A 17224-nucleotide genomic window follows, 5' to 3' on the forward strand; every position below is an offset into this window, starting at 1 on the left:
GGATAGTAGCGTTCTGGTGGTACATTCTGTTGGTCCGTTTGAGGATTACAGCTTTGGTCCTTGAGAACTAGTAGTCTATTTCTCACCCTCTACCAATGTGATACATGGCATGCGAATACACAGAAGAGGAGGAGGAGGAGGAGGAGGAGGAGGAGGAAATGATAGGAAACTTCACTGGTTGAGTAGGTATTGATGTTTCGGTAAATAAAAAATTGAGTCAAATTTACTAATAACTTGGAACTACGAGCCCGTTTATTAGTATAACGTTGCACTTCATCTGTCCTGAATGAATGTACTGATTCAAGGTTTTCGAGAAGTCTTTGTACAGAGGCAAACTAGCCGACGACTACTGTAACTGGTCCTTGATATCCCCAGTATTCACAGTGGGACGGAGATGGCGTCCGAGCTGGTCCAACAGATATTCTATCGGGGACAGATCTGGGGATCTTGCTGGCTACGGCACACAGCTCATAGACACGTGACACTTGTAGACGAGCTCTCTCGTGTTCAAAATATTCTCGCACGACATGTAACAATGAGGATGCAGTATATCCGTCAGAGTTCCTTCAATCGTCAACAGCCGTCACCTGAAGTCATACACGATGCCTCCCCACGCTACTGTGCCCCTACAAAACTTTGCAAGAGGTTGTCGCCATACTCGTTGACGATGGTTACCCAAGGTAGTGCAGATCCCCTGTTCATCGTTGAACACATTGCTACGTCATTCATCAGCGGTTCATGTCTTACATTCACAGTACCACTCCGAGTGCAGGCATTTGTTTTGCGGTGTTAACTGAAGGACAACATGGCAATCCTCCCTTGTGCAGACGCAGACGTGATCGACCAGAACCTGATCGCTAACATGCCTGTCCTTCACAGTGATATCTCAACATCTAACGCTATTCACGCCCTTCATACCCAACCAAGCCTGTTAACGGTGAGCAACACTAATGCACCCTGACGCTCGTTCTAACCGTCGCAGAGAACTGCATCTCTTAGTCATTTACATATCTACCAAGGTTTGCGAAGAAAAAAATAAGCAGCCAATCAGTTGCAAAATTATAGGTTTGTTTAAAACCCTTGACCATGGTTTCAACCATTATAAAAAAACGTCCTCTTCTGAAGGATATCACTAACAACCTAAACAGGTTAACAGTGAATTATTATTATTATTATTATGTAGTATTCTGCCTAGTGGCAGGTCCATATCTTCGTACGGAGAATTTCTGATTCCACTGTTACCTGTCTTCAGCTTCTTCCTTCAGTCTCTTGCATCTCCTTCGATCTTTCATGTCGTCCAGGTGTTGAATTCTTCTTCTACCTCGTCCTACGTTTCCTCTGAGTTTTCCTTCGATGACATCGTGTATGAGTCCCTCGTGTCTAAGTACATGTCCAATCCAGTTGGCCATTCTCTGAAGAATTGTACGCAGAATACTTCTCTTCTCTCCTACTCTTCGCAGTACATCGTCATTTTTTATGAGATCTGTCCACTTGATCTTTTCCATTCTCCTTCAGCACCACATTTCAAAGCTCTCCAAGTATTTTTCCTCCTTCTTTCTCATGGTCCATGTCTCTGTTCCATACAGTGCAATGCTCCAGATGTAGCACTTTATCAGTTTTTTCCTCAATGCCAAACTCAACTTGCTGGTCAACAGAGTCCTCTTCTTGTTGAAAGCAGCTTTGGCCATGGCGATTCTTGCTCGGATTTCGTTGGTGCAGTGGGAATCCTATGTGATAAAACTTCCCAGGTGGTTAAACTGATTCACATTTTCCAGTTCCCGATTGTCAACAGTTATCTTCAAGTGTTTCTCACGTTTTGATATGCGCATCACTTTTGATTTTTCGATGTTGATTTCCATGCCGTATTTTCTTCCCGATTTCACCAAATTGTTCATCATGTGTTGCAGCTGCGTCTGATTTTTGGCGAGCGCTACCAGGTCGTCCGCATACTTGATGGTGTGATGAAACGTCCTCCTACTTTGAAGTTTCCGCATCCTTTCAGCGCTTCTCTCGCCAGCATTTCTCCATACAGGTTGAAGAGACTTGGCGGCAGACAACATCCTTGTCTCACACCCCTTCCTATTTCCACACTGTTCGTTTCACCATAGTTCAGTCGCACCTTTACCCTTTGTCCCAGGTACAAGTTCCTTATGAGTCTCCGATCTCTCCAGTTGATTCCTATTTCCTTAAGGATGTTCATCAATATATTCCAATTGACTCTGTCGAAGGCCTTCTGCCAGTCTATAAAACAAGCGCAAATTTCTTCGTTAACAGCCAAAACTCTCTCTGACAATATCCTCATCATGCCAATGGCGTCTCTCGTCCCTTTCCCTTTCCTGAAGCCAAACTGGTCTTCTCCCATCACTTCTTCAACAGTGAATACATGTTAAGAGTGTGTGTGTGTGTGTGTGTGTGTGTGTGTTTGTGTACACAGGAACAACTCAAACTTATTCCTTTTTTGTTTGTCGGTTTGTTTTTTAATCGTTTCTACCATTTACAAATGACTCACTGTCTAGTTACTAAGGTATGAAATTGCACATGTACAGAATGTGAAACTTATTTGTAATAAGGATTAATCATAGTGCAGTTTTAAATACTTATAGACTTACAAATAATTAAGAAATGAAAATCTTAAAGTTATCCGTTTATGAATGGAAGATAGAAATTAAGGAAGATGAAAAGAGATTGTGACATACCACTTTATGACATTATAAATTCGGAAAAATATTCTAAAATAACGACAATCTTGCATTTAATAAGAATAAATGGTTCAAATGGCTCTGAGCACTACGGGAGGCATCTGAGGTCATCAGTCCCCTAGAACTTAGAACTACTTAAACCTAACTAACCTAAAGACATCACACACATCCATGCCCCAGGTATGATTCGAACCTACGACCGTAGCGGTCGCGCGGTTCCCGGCTGAAGCGTCTAGAACCGCTAGGCTACAAGGCCGGCCAGTAATAATACATAAAAGAGAATAGGAAAGTAAATAGATCTGTCTTAGAGATCCCACAACCTAGCTATCTCGGACGTGAGGGCTGGGCAAATCATCGATCCGGTTTAATTCGAGACAGCGTACAAAATATTTTTAATATTCATTTGATAAACTTATGTGTAAAAATGTGTATTTGTATTACGCTTATACTACATTTGTTAGCGGTCGTATGTGCTTTGCATAGGGCATAATCGCTATATTATTTGTGCACCTTCGACTTCCTTATTTCTACATCTTGTGTGCATGGTGTTTGTGTTGTCTGTAAGGTAAAACCCAATCCAACTTTAATTATCAATTGCATCATTTTCATTACAGGTATTATTTCACCTAAGCTTAATAACAATTATATCATTTAAATTGCACATATTACTCAAGTATCTACATATTAAAATAACAGTTGATCCATTTCCGTGTTACTTATTGGGTGACATGTTGTAGCGGAGCTACATTAAAAAATAGCCGAAAGGCGTCAGCGAAATAAAAACTTTCACCTCCATAATATTAAAAATATGCCCAAAATGGTGGTCGTCATTGATGAATACTTCACCTATGTACAGCTCATGCACTGGCATCGCATACCTAACGCTTTGGCTAAGGAAAGCTTCCAGTTAGAGAGAGCACTAGTAATATGTACGAGAATGTTGTGTATTAATTAATACATATTATTGCGTTTAACTTGCTTCAAAAACTTGAAATTAAAATTGTGAAAATAAAAACCAGGTCACATTTAGCTATGCACACATGTAAAATTAATAAAATGGCAATAAATAATAAGTTATTTTAGTGTAGAAAAAAACGAACTATGCAAACTGTGAGACAGAGTAAATACTATACTATACAATAATATCATGGGGAGGGAGGGGGGGGGGGAAGAGAAAAGATGGTAACCACGTATGTAATAAAAAAAAAGTATGTGAGAAACTGTGAACATCAAAACCTCGAGGAATACATTATCATTAATAAAGAATATCATCAAAATTAACTGACCGCTGCTTATTTCGTCTTCACGAAGATTTCATCCTACGGCTGCTGTTCCAGCCACATACGAAGTTTAAAATATCCACCAATGTTATGTAAATGTTCGAAGTTACATTGGCGCCCGACTGTACCTTCTGGGTCAGGTAGTGTGTTATAACATTCATCTGCAACAGCTGACAGAAGAATTTTTATCGGCTGAAAAATAAATCTTCAGTACCAGGAATGAAACTTTTTGTTGACAGGCATGGAATATGGAGCTTCAGTACCAGTAGTGGGCCGAGCTAAAGAGCAGCAGAGATTAGGCTTCCACCGTCAGAGGGAGAAGAGAGAATAATTTTTCAAGCACAGGGATCCCACAAATCTTATAAGACCTGTACAGGGTTTGTATATGGATAAAAGTAGTAAAAGTAAGCAGCAGGCATAAATGTCTGCAATAAACCGAGGAGTTAGGCAAGGGTGGCCTCTTTCACTCAGTATTTTAATATATATATATATATATATATATATATATATATATATATATATACAGGGTGAGTCACCTAACATTACCGCTGGATATATTTCGTTAACCAAATCAAATACTGACGAACCGATTCCACAGACCGAACGTGAGGAGAGGGTTTAGTGTAATTCTTTAATACAAACCATACAAAAATGCACGTAAGTATGTTTTTTAACACAAACCTACGTTTTTTTAAATGGAACCACGTTAGTTTTGTTAGCACATCTGAACATATAAACAAATACGTAATCAGTGCCGTTTGTTGCATTGTAAAATGTTAATTACATCCGGAGACATTGTAACCTAAAGTTGACATTACACCAGATGTACTGCGGCGTGTACGACATTCATTACGCCAGAGATTACAGTTGTGTGCAGCAAATGATGGCCACCACATTGAACATCTATTGGCTTGACATGTCGGGACACACTCTATTCCACTCTGTAATTGAAAACGGAAACCACGTGTGTACGTGTACCTCACCCCTCATGGTAATGCACACGTGCGTCAGTGAAAAAGACCAATAAAAAGGTGTTAGCATGTGGACGTAATGTGCTGTTCCAGTCTCTTCTGTACCTCAGGTCCATCACCGTTCCCTTTGGATCCCTACGTAATTCGGTGCTCTCCGATACACACGATCGAAGAGCGGAGGAGTGGTACTCAAGCGTCAACTTTAGGTTACAATATCTGCGGATGTAATTAACATTTTACAATGCAACAAACGCCACTGATTACGTATTTGTTTATATGTTCAGATGTGCTAACAAAACTAACGGGATTCCATTTAAAAAAACGTAGGTTTGTGTTAAAAAACATACTTCCGTGCATTTTTTTATGGTCTGTATTAACCAATTACACTAGCCCGTCCCCTCACGTTCGGTCTGTGGAATCGATTCGTCAGTATTTGATGTAGCTTACGAAATATATCCAGCGGTAATGTTAGGTGACTCACCCTGTATATATTTTGATGTAACCAAAACTTGAGTGCAGAAATTAAAACATTTTAAAATTAACGATATGAATATTAATACACCACTTTTTGCTGAGAACCACGTAATTGTTGGTGAGAATGAAAATGAGTAGAAGAAGCTGTCTTTCACTTAAGTAAAACAGCCAGAAAATATCATCTGAACTTCTCCAGCACAAGGACAAAATCAATAGCATTTTTAGGATACCAGACCATGCGAATTAAGATTTAAATTGACAAGCAGATCATAGAGCAAGTTAATAGATTTAAATATTTAGGAAGCAGTATTATTACACACAGGGAAAACAGTGATATAAAAAAACCAGTTAGAACTGTTTAATTATTTCTGTGGAACTCTACACAGAAAGTTGTGAAAGAAAGTCCACAGAGAACTTTACTAAAGTTCTATATGGTTATATGTATGGTTATGAAAAGTGGACCCTCAAGGAGGGAGATGAAAAGACAGTAGAAGCATGTGAAATGAATTTCGTTACATACGTGGCTGGATATGCTTTGATGGATAAAAAGAGAAATGATGACATCCGAGCAGAGCAAATTATAACTGATATAATAAAATGGTATCAGTTAAGAAGGAAAGAACATACAGACCGCATGCAAGATACAGGACTTACTAAAGCTATAAAAGAACATAAAACAAGTGGCAAAAGATCTTTAGGCAGACCAATGAAGTGATGCCCTGATCGATTTTGAAGGACATCGAACGGAACAAATGGCCCAATATTTCGTGTAGATGATGATGATGAGACGAAGCAAAGATGTGCCGGCCGCTGTGACCGAGCGGCTCTAGGCAATTCAGTCTGGAACCGTGCGACCGCAATGGCCGCAGGTTCGAATCTGCCTCGGGCATGGATGTGTGTGATGTCCTTAGGTTAGTCAGGTTTAAGTAGTTCTAAGTTGTAGGGGACTGATGACCTAAGATTTAAGTCCCAGAGTGCTCAGAGGCATTTTAACCATTTCGAAGCAAAGATAATCGTCCTCTTTCGAATCAGGGAGGCCAAAGGTGTTCGCTTTAAAAGTGCAAGACAACATCTCGAGCTATATTGTCAGCGGGGGATCTGTTGGTACTTTTCCGAATTCAGCTACTGCGGTCCGCTCGCAGTCCTGCAATAAGCCATGCAGCTTCCAAAATAAGCGACTCTGTGTCCCACGTAAATGGAATGCGACAATATTTGGTATAGGTGATGTAAACGCGAAAGCGTGCAAGCCCGGGCCTTATATAAGCGGACAGCGTGTACCGTACGGTGAGTGCGCGGCATTTTACATAACGCCGCGCCGCGCCGCGGTACAGCTACGGCGCGGCGGCAGATACATGTACACGCCCTTGTCCCGGCTCGCCTTACGTAAGGCGCGGCTCCCACGCCGGCCCGCGATACCGCTCCAGGCGTCGAAGCGGGCACCCGGCAGACTGCCTCCTCCCGCTGCCGCTGTTCCGCCTCCGTTACGCGCCGCTCTAGTTCCTGTTAACTCCTGTCCGCGCCGTCTCGCGTTCCTGTTACGGGAGATCCCACTGAACTGTCTCCGTGTAGTTTTTTCCTAACATGGATACCGAGTTGTCAAAGGAGGTTTTACCGGCTTCATCTGCACGCAGTGACAACTGCTTCTCTCACGGGTAGACTCAAGAAAACAAGTAACAAAAATCCACACGCAGTGTATGTTACAATGGCGTAAAAAGACTACTGCACTCATTCCGTCTCCAGGCAATCGTCGTAGGTCGTACCACTCGCTCCTTCCGGCTCCTGGATTTCTCCCTTACCATCTGCGCCCATCCTGTCCACCATTTTCCAAACCTCATCTACCTTGGCCTCACCATTGACCGTCACCTCACCTGGATCCCTCATCTCCGCTCCATCCAATCCTAAGCCCACAACCACCTCCGACTCCTCAAACTCCTCTCTGACCGGACAAGGGGGTTAAACCCCTCTACCATCCTCCACACCCACAAATCCTTAATCTGTCCATCCTCTGTTATGACAGTCCCGCCTGGATATCCGCCTCCAACACAAATTTTATAACTCCCTCTAGATCCTTGAGCGTCATGTACTCTGCCACACCTTCCATATATGCCTCCCGACCCCCACGTGGATCCTCTACAACCTGATTCCTTTGCCCCATCTGCCCCTATTCCTCGAACATATCCGCATCCTCTACACCTCCCGCCACCTTGAACCCCCTCATCCCCTGGTTGCTCCTCTCCTCTCCAACCCCCGCCCTCTGCTGCGCCTTCACTGTTGTGTCCCCCCTACCCGCCATCTCTACACCCTTCATCTCCTTTCCCAAGGTGGCTTCCATCAACTCCCTCTCTCGGATGATGCCCTCTCTCCCGCTTTATCCCTCTGATCCACATCTCCCCCTCCTTTCCTCTGTCCTTTCCCTGGGATCTCTCCCCCCCCCCCTTCCAACCTGTTTTCTCCCTGCCTAACCACTCTCTGCCTCTCTTCTCCCACCCCGCACCCCCCCGAGTCCTTTTGCAATTCCCCTTCTCTGCCTTTCCCCACTCTTTGTTGCGTCTGCCCAGCCCTCCCCCCCTTCTTATGGGTCCTCGTCTTCCATCGGCTCCTTCCCCTCTCCCCCCACTTCGTTTTTTCCTCTCCTTCCCCCCTTTTCTTTCCCATCATATGTCCAGGTTTCGCCCATCTGCCTCAGCTGTGGTATGTCATATTTGTACCAACTTTTTAGTGCAGTGTTCAAGTGAGTGTTCAGTGTTTTGCGTCCTTCCAAAGTGTTGCGAATAGAAACCAGACTGTCGCTGGGTGTGAATTTTATATCTCTTGCGAACAGAAACCAGACTGTCGCTGTGTTTTTTTAATTGTCTGTTTATTATTTTTCTGCTTCCTGTGTATTTTATTAGCATCATCAACCCTTTGTTTTACATTTTAAGTTCCACAATTTTCCGCCATTTTACCATTTAAGTCACCGATTTTATCGCCAGATTTTATTATTTAATATCTTCATCTTTTTAAAACAAATTCTTTAGGCTGAAGAGCGGCATACTAAGCTGCTGCCAGCCCGCCCCCTTCGGGGGGAATCGAAACTCAATAAAGAAAAAAAAACATTCTGTCTCGCTTTCTGCATCAACCTATGGTCTCCCGCCGAGACCTGAATCGGCTGATTAATTTCCCTCTCCTGTTCCACACTGAGAACTATTGTATCATGAACCACCTATTAATTGCTTCCCTGTTTGCCTACTTTCTTATTATGCTAGCCGGCCGCGGTGGTCTAGCGGTTCGAGGCGCTCAGTCCGGAACCGCGCGACCGCTACGGTCGCAGGTTCGAATCCTGCTTCGGGCATGGATGTGTGTGATGTCCTTAGGTTAGTTAGGTTTAAGTAGTTCTAAGTTCTAGGGGACTGAGACCACAGATGTTAAGTCCCATAGTGCTCAGAGCCATTTGAACCATTTTTTTCTTATTATGCTAGGTTTGTAGAGCCACATTCCTTTCATTTTATGCTAGCGCTCCTACACACACTCAATATCCTCTATCAATGTCTGTCCAGCCTCCTCTTCCTGACCATGGTGTATACCCATAGTGCTATTTATCTCCTCATCCTTCCAGATTTAGCTGACAGGTACTTTTCCTCTCCTCCAAGAGGTGAATCCTGTTCCACACACTCCTCTGCTTCCATTTCAAACTGCTAGGTTCAGGATCCCGTCCCTCATAATTCCTACCACATTTTCTTTTCACTCTCCCACGAAACACACATCACCTACTACATATTTCATCTTCAAAATTAACAGTTCCCATTCTCCTTCCTTCCGTCTGAAAATCACAAATTCACGCTTAGGCAGCACCACCGACAATTTCACAAAATTACAAAAAGACATTAGATTTTACATAATTAATCAAAAACAAAAACCGTCTTTTAAAAAAATCTAAGTAAATTATCTGTTGTTTGTAAACAATATATAATTTCAACGCAGTTTTTAGGCTTCTACAAGGGGGCATAGGCTTTGCAACGCATTTCTAGTCAGCCATAACATTTAGCCTGTTGGACGCACTATCAAATATCTCATACATCTGGCGAAAATATTTCCAAGATGTAGAACGAATCTTTGACTCTGCAGCGGAGTGTGCACTGTTTTGAAAGCTACTGTCGTATTAGAACTGTTTGCCGGACTCACATTCTAAAGCGCGTCGCAAAAATCCGTTTTTAAAGCAACAAACTACATCCTACAAACGTTGTCATATACTGCGTAATACGCTATGAAAACATTTATATAGAAAGTGGTGAAAAACAATCCACCGATGATATTTGCATAAGGTTAAAAAACGTCTCTATAGCGATATATTCAATTTTTCTGTAAAAGAAGCGATTGAAGGACGGAAACGTCGACTTCCTCTTATCCGATTTACTTCTGTCTTGGCTGCCGTAAGATGAATAGGTAAACTGCCGAAATTTTCATGAATAATGATTACTTTCATTTTAATTAAATGGTGTCTACGAATTACTATAGTACTCCTTTTGAATGTCACAAATCTATTTTAATATGTTTATAAGGTGTTATTTTCCAGATGCATCTATCAACATATAGTGCACACATTGTTTGAAAACGGAACCATCGCATCGTGTCATTTAAATATTTAATCAACCATAAGTCAAAGTTGTAGATTTTTCTTCACGTAGTCCGATTCAACATTTTTTAAAAAATTTCTCTATTAGTAATAACAGTCTTCTCACGGTCATTACGCCTTCAACCAGTGACGAATTACAACAACTACCAGGACTTGATACATCGCGAGCGATGGCACGAAAACATCAGAAATAACAGGAACTAAAAGAATCCATAAACTTATTGCTAGATGTGAATTACAAATCTAACTACATCGTGCCAATGCATTTGTAGCGTGTCTTCCCCAAGGTAAACCTTTATTCATGTACTGCATAATTTTAACATGATTCAAGTATTTCTCTTCCTTTATCCACCAGAATCGTAAGATACGTTACAATCCTATGCTGCAACCTCGTCTTCCTTGGGCGGTACTATCACTGTGAATTTTGAATGTAGGAGAGCGGTACAATCAGAAGTGAAACTACACTACTGCCCATTAAAATTGCCACACCACGAAGATGACGTGCTACAAACGCGAAATTTAACCGACAGAAAGAAGATACTTTGATATGCAAATGATTAGTTGTTTAGAGCATCCACACAAGGTTGGCGCCGATGGCGACACCTAAAACGTGCTGACATGAGGAAAGTTTCCAACCGATTTCTCATACACAAACAGCAGTTGACCGGCGTTGCCTGGTGAAACGCTGTTGTGATGCCTCGTGTAAGGAGGAGAAATGCGTACCATCACGTTTCCGACTTTGATAAAGGTCTGATTGTAGCCTATCACGATTGCGGTTTCTCGTATCGCGACATTGCTGCTCGCATTGGTCGAGATCCAATGACTGTTAGCAGAATATGGAATCGGTGGGTTCAGGCGGGCGATACGGAACGCCGTGCTGGATCCCAACGGCCTCGTATCACTAGCAGTCGAGATGACAGGCATCTTATCCGCATGGCTGTAACGGATCGTGCAGCCACGTCTCGATCCCTGAGTCAACAGATGGGGACGTCTGCAAGACAACAACCATCTGCACGAACAGTTCGACGACGTTTGCAGCAGCATGGACTATCAGCTTGGAGACCATGGCTGCGGTTATCCTTGACGCTGCATCACAGACAGGAGCGCCTGCGATGGTGTACTCAATGACGAACCTGGGTGCACGAATGGCTAAACGTCATTTTTTCGGCTGAATCCAGGTTCTGTTTACAGCATCATGGTGGTCGCATCCGTGTTTGGCGACATCGCGGTAAACGCACATTGGAAGCGTGTATTCGTCATCACCATACTGGCGTATCACCCGGCGTGATGGTATGGGGTGCCATTGGTTACACGTCTCGGTCACCTCTTGTTCGCATTGACGGCAGTTTGAACAGTGGACGTTACATTTCAGATGTGTTACGACCCGTGGCTCTACCCTTCATTCGATCCCTGCGAAACCCTACATTTCAGCAGGGTAATGCACGACCGCATGTTGCAGGTCCTGTACGGGCCTTTCTGGATACAGAAAATGTTTGACTTCTGCCCTGGCCAGCACATTCTCCAGATCCCTCACCAATTGAAAACGTCCTGGTCAACGGTGGCCGAGTAACTGGCTCGTCACAATACGCCAGTCACTACTATTGATGAACTGTGGTATCGTGTTGAAGCTGCATGGGCAGCTGTACCTGTACACGCCATCCAAGCTCTGTTTGACTCAATGCCCCGGCGTATCAAGGCCGTAATTACGGACAGTGGTGGTTGCTCAGGGTACTGAGTTCTCAGGATCTATGTACCTAAATTGCGTGAAAATGTAATCACATGTCAGTTCTAGTATAATATATTTGTCCAATGAATACCCGTTTATCATCTGCATTTCTTCTTGGTGTAGCAATTTTAATGGCCAGTAGTGTATTAAGGAAGGTTGTGTACTGTGCCCGTGTAAATTAGTCGAAAAGAGCATTGCCAACCAAATTCAAGGTTTCGTTCTCGAGTTATGTTCCGTTACATTTAATCTTACAGGAACATCCATATTTTCTAAAGATAGAACCCCTAGGACAACCGTTCCACTGAACTTCGAACGTCGACACCGACGGAATGGCGAGAACATTTGAAATGCATGTCAGTAAGCTTTGAGAAACGCTTCCACGGAAACACTCACAGCATTTTGGAGCCTGTATAGCGGCACTAGAGAGAACAGCAAGAGCTCAGTAGAACTACTTCACAGAAGGGCAGGGCAGAAACTGCTGGACGTTCTCCGGCCCACGTCTACGCCCACGAATCTACATCTGTACTATGTTACCCATTATATGGTTTGTAGTGGAAGGGGCTTTGTGTGCGTCTGTTACGTCACCCTTTCCTGTTCCAGTAGCGAATAGTGCTCTGGAAAAACGATTGTTGATAATTCTCAGAGTGAGCTAGAGTATCTCCAATTTTACCTTCATGCGATATATATATATATATATATATATATATATATATATATATATATATATATATATAGGAGGCAACGAGGAATAACAGACCATCGGAGACGGAAAAAAAAAAGAAAACCATGTTATTTGATAACGTATGTCTTTGGGGATACCCTAAAGAAGGCCTTCAAGATGAAATGACCACTTGGTCAGAAGCTGCTGAATTATGTAAGCTCATCTTCAGCAAGAGGAATAGTGAGGTGATGATCGTGAAACATATATGCAACTAATGGGTCATGTCGTAATGGAGCGGAAACAGCTTTAGATGACCCATCATTTCAAACAACCTGGCAGTTTTGTCTCTGTTACCGGTCCTATAAGCAATGAAATCATTTAGCACGTAGTAACTTCTATCAAATTGTTGACAACCTATTTTGGAATAAGAAAATATCACTAAAATCTAAGTGAGTCATCAATGGATCGTCTTAAGTGGCCATTTTCATATACAGTTGTCAAACATGAATCATGAGAAGTAATGACGTAAGTACAATTCAGGTAACTGAGATGAGGTTCATTCTTAGCATGGCCAGAAAGGCACGAAGTGGCAGAAACCAGTCCGGAATGAGGAATTCCGAAAACAGGTTAAAGTTGTAAGACTACAAGACAAAATAACCTCGCACCGGTTGGGATGGTATGGACATACGCGAAGCTTTGATGCTAACAACCCACGAAGATTAACGCAAAGATCTAGAAGAAGAGAAGAATCAAGTACAAGGACCTGGGACAGTACCTGAGAGAAAGTTTAAGGACTGTAAAGGGTGGAGACTCCGTGTTCACCGAGCCTTTGAATAACACGGAACGATGTGGGATATGATGATGATGATGGTAATACGTAGGAAAAAGTAATATACTGGTCAACTCTTCTAGAAGTGTACACTCTCTGAAGTTTAACTGTGAACTACATCGTGATGTGGAACACCTCTCTTGTATTGCCTGCCACTGGACTTGGATGAGCATCTCTATGGAGCTTTCGCGCTTGATAAATGAACCTGAAGGGAAACGCGCTGAGCGTGTTAGGATCTTCCCTATTTCCTCTATCAATTCGGTTGGTACGGATCCTTGATTGATGAGCAATATTAAAGTACAGGTGGAACGAGGATTTTTAAGGTACATCGTTTGTGTGTGAACTACATTTACTAAGGATTCTTCCAATGGGTCTCATTTTGGCATCTGCCTTACCTGCGATTAGAACGCATTATTTTTATTTCGTGGTTCCACTTTAAATCACCGTGTACACGTACTCCTAGTTATTTAATGGATTTGACCGTTTACAGTAATTCAAATGCAATTGTGAAATTATATAATAATGGTCTTTCTGCCTTTTTCAGTTCAATACGTTACATTTCTTTTTGTTGAGGGTCGACTGCGAAACCCAGCATCCTCTGCAGATCTGACTGCATTTCGCTGTAATTTCTTTGTATATATCAATTTCTCTGTATACATCACCATCGTCTACATCTACATTCACAAACATACTCCACCAGCCACCGTATGGTGCGTGGCGGACAGTACCTTGTACTACTAATAGTTATATCCCTTATAGTCACAGAGCGAGCGAAAAACCGACTATATGCCTCAGTACAACTCCTAATTTCTCTTTTCTTACCTCTGTGGTCCTTACGTGAGCTGCAGGTTGGCGGCAGTAGAATGGTTATGCAGTCAACTTCAAATGCCAGTTCTCAAATTTTCTCAATAGTGTTCCTCAAAAATAATGTAGCCTTCCCTCTCTCTCCAGGGTTTCGCACTTGAGTTCCCACAGCGTCTCCGTAATACTTGCGTTTCGATCGAACCTACCTCTGAATTACTTCAATATCTTCCTTTAATACGACATAGTGGGGCTCTAAAACACTCGACCAGTACTCAAAATTCAGTTTCACTAACGTCCTGTACGCGGTTTCCCTTATCCCATGAACCATACCTTACGAAAGTTCTCCTAAAAAATCGAAGTCACCATTTGCCTTCCCTACTACACTCCTTGCATACTCGTTCAATTTTATATCGGTTTGCGACGTAGATATTTCAGTGACGTGACTGTATCAAGCAGCATTATACTGACAGTGAATTCGAACATTACGTGGTTATTTTTCCTACTCACAGATTTTTCTACTTCCAAAGTTACCTCCCATTCGTGACACCAAATTTTGTCCAGGTCATCTTGTGTCTTTCGTTAGTCACTCAACGACGACACCTCGCCGTACGTCACAGCGTCTTCTGCAAACAGTCGCAGATTGCTGCTCAGCCTGTCTGTCAGACCTTTTATCAAGATATAGAATAATAGCGGCCCTGTCACACTTCCCTTGGGCACTCATGACGATACCCTTGTCTCTGGTAAGCACGCGTCGTCGAGGACAACGTACTGGTTCTACTGTATTACATAAGAAGTCTTCGAGGCACTCACGTACCTGGAACCTATCCCATATGCTTGTACCTTCGTGAACAATCTGCGGTGTGGCACTGTGTTAAAAGCTTTTTGTAAATCTAGGAATATGAAATCAGCCTGTTGTCCTTCATCCAAGGCCCGCAGGATATTGTGCGAGAAAAGGTAAAGTTGAGTTTCACAAGAGCGATGCTTTCTAAAAGCGTGCTGATTTGTGGACACAAGCTTTCCCGTCTCAAGGAAATTTATTATATTAGAACTAAGAATATGTTCAAGGATTCTGCAGCAAACCGATGTTCTTTTGCTCTTCTTATACTATACGGGAGTCACTTGCACTTTTTTTCGTATCACTTGGGGCCTTGCGCTGAACGAGAGGTTCGCGATAAGTGCAAACTAAGTAAGGGGCCAATGCCGTAGAGTACTCTCGGTAAAACAAAAATGCCATTTCGTCAGGATCAGCAGAGTTATTTCTTTGCAACTCTTTCAGTTGTTTCTCTACTCCAGGGATGCCTGTCCTTCATATGGGAGTCTGTTTGATGGTCAGACAGTGATGTTTGGACAATCCTCCAGCATGAACGATTTCTTAAACAGTAAATTTAAAACTTCAGCTTTCCTTTTGGTATCCTCTACTGCCACAGCAGATTGTTAAATGACCTCCTGGACAGAAGCTTTCAACCCGCATTGTGATTTTACGTAGGACCAGAATTTTCTCGGGTTCTCGTCAAGATTCTTTGCTGAGGTATGACGGTAGTAGTTGTATGCTTCGCGCATCACTCTTTTTACAGACACACGAATCTCTACTAAATTTTGCCTGTCTTCATTTCCACTCTTTCGAGTGGACAGTGCAACGTCTTTGCTTTCCCTGCATTCTCTGAATTTTGTTATTAGACCACTGTGGGTCTTTACCATTCTTAATCCACTTACTCGGCACATACTTCTCCAGGGTGTGATTTACAGTCCGAGTAAACTTTCCCCTTTATTCCTCTACGCCCATCACACTGGAACGAAATGATGTCCATTCATTTTCTATGTGGGCTGCCAACATCTGCTTATCTGCTATTTCTATCAAAAATACTCTCCTAGCCTTTTTGATTGTTTTGTTAACTTCTGTAACCATCATTGCTATTATGACATCTTGAGTACTAATACCTATCTCAACACTGACACCGTCAGTAAGTTCGGACTGTTTGAAGCTACAAGCTCCAAAATATTACCATTTCGCGTGGGCTTTCGAATTAGATGCTCAAGACAGTTTTCGGAAAACTGGTTCGAAAGATCTTCGCAAGGCTGTCTGTCCACACCCCTTGCGATGAATCCATAACTAATATTGCATGCTCTGGGTATTTCCGTGCTACTGAGCATAGACTTTCATTGAATGACTCTGAAGCTGTGACGGTGGAATCGGGTGGCCAAAAGAAACATCCAACAATTAACTCAATTTCACCTAGACCACATAACTCCTGTCCGTAACGTTACGCATAGGTAAGTGAGCGATTGGGATGCCCACAATTGGTACAAGCGAAGGTGAATTTACTGCACGGCTGAACGCTAGCGCAACCAGGGCTCAAGGCACGCCACGGCCAGCCCTGCTACGTGGCCAGTTCTGTAGGGGAATTTTGACAGCTCTTGCTCACATGGCCTTTGTGCAGGAGATGCTCCAGGAGATGTCGGAGTCACAGACAATCTTAAAGACGGCAGAGTTGCAGCTGCTTTGAGATTCGACAATAATTCACAGTCAAATATTAACGCAAATCTCAATACCTAGGTGACCTAAGGTAAATGAGGCGCATCCAATTCTATCTGTCTATCGCTTGAACCTTGTCCCGCAGATACGCAGGGTCATCCATCGTTAATCGGATTTGGCATGTTAATGGTTAAGGGGTGGCCGGATGCCCTTCCTGCCGCCACCCCGTACCCCCCGGCACGGAATTAGTGCACCCCAACTGTCTGCGTCGACACGGAATAGTGCGAAAGTGTTCAGACGTCTGCGAGCCGTGTAACTGGGGCGGAACATGGGGAACAGCCCGGTATTCACCTAGCGGGATGTGGAAAACCGCGTAAAAACCACATCCAGGCTGGCCGGCACATCGGCCCTCGTCGTTAATCCGCCTACCCGAGTCCAGGAAGCAGCGCGTTAGCGTTGTCTGCTACCCTGGCGGGTCAAATGAAGCGCATCCAATGCCACCACAATATTTTCAATAATTTTAAAACTACAGAAGTTAATATTTCACAGTGAATAAACATTTTCCCAATGAATTTCTGAATTAATAACAACAAATACTTCATGCAATTTCAACATATGATATCTCACATGACAGCGCTGCAATACGTCTCTGAAAGCTATGTATCTGTCTCTATTTTATTTCTTGATTTATTGCG

Source organism: Schistocerca nitens, chromosome 1 (genome assembly GCF_023898315.1).
Source record: "Schistocerca nitens isolate TAMUIC-IGC-003100 chromosome 1, iqSchNite1.1, whole genome shotgun sequence".
Classification (NCBI taxonomy): Eukaryota; Metazoa; Arthropoda; class Insecta; order Orthoptera; family Acrididae; genus Schistocerca; species Schistocerca nitens.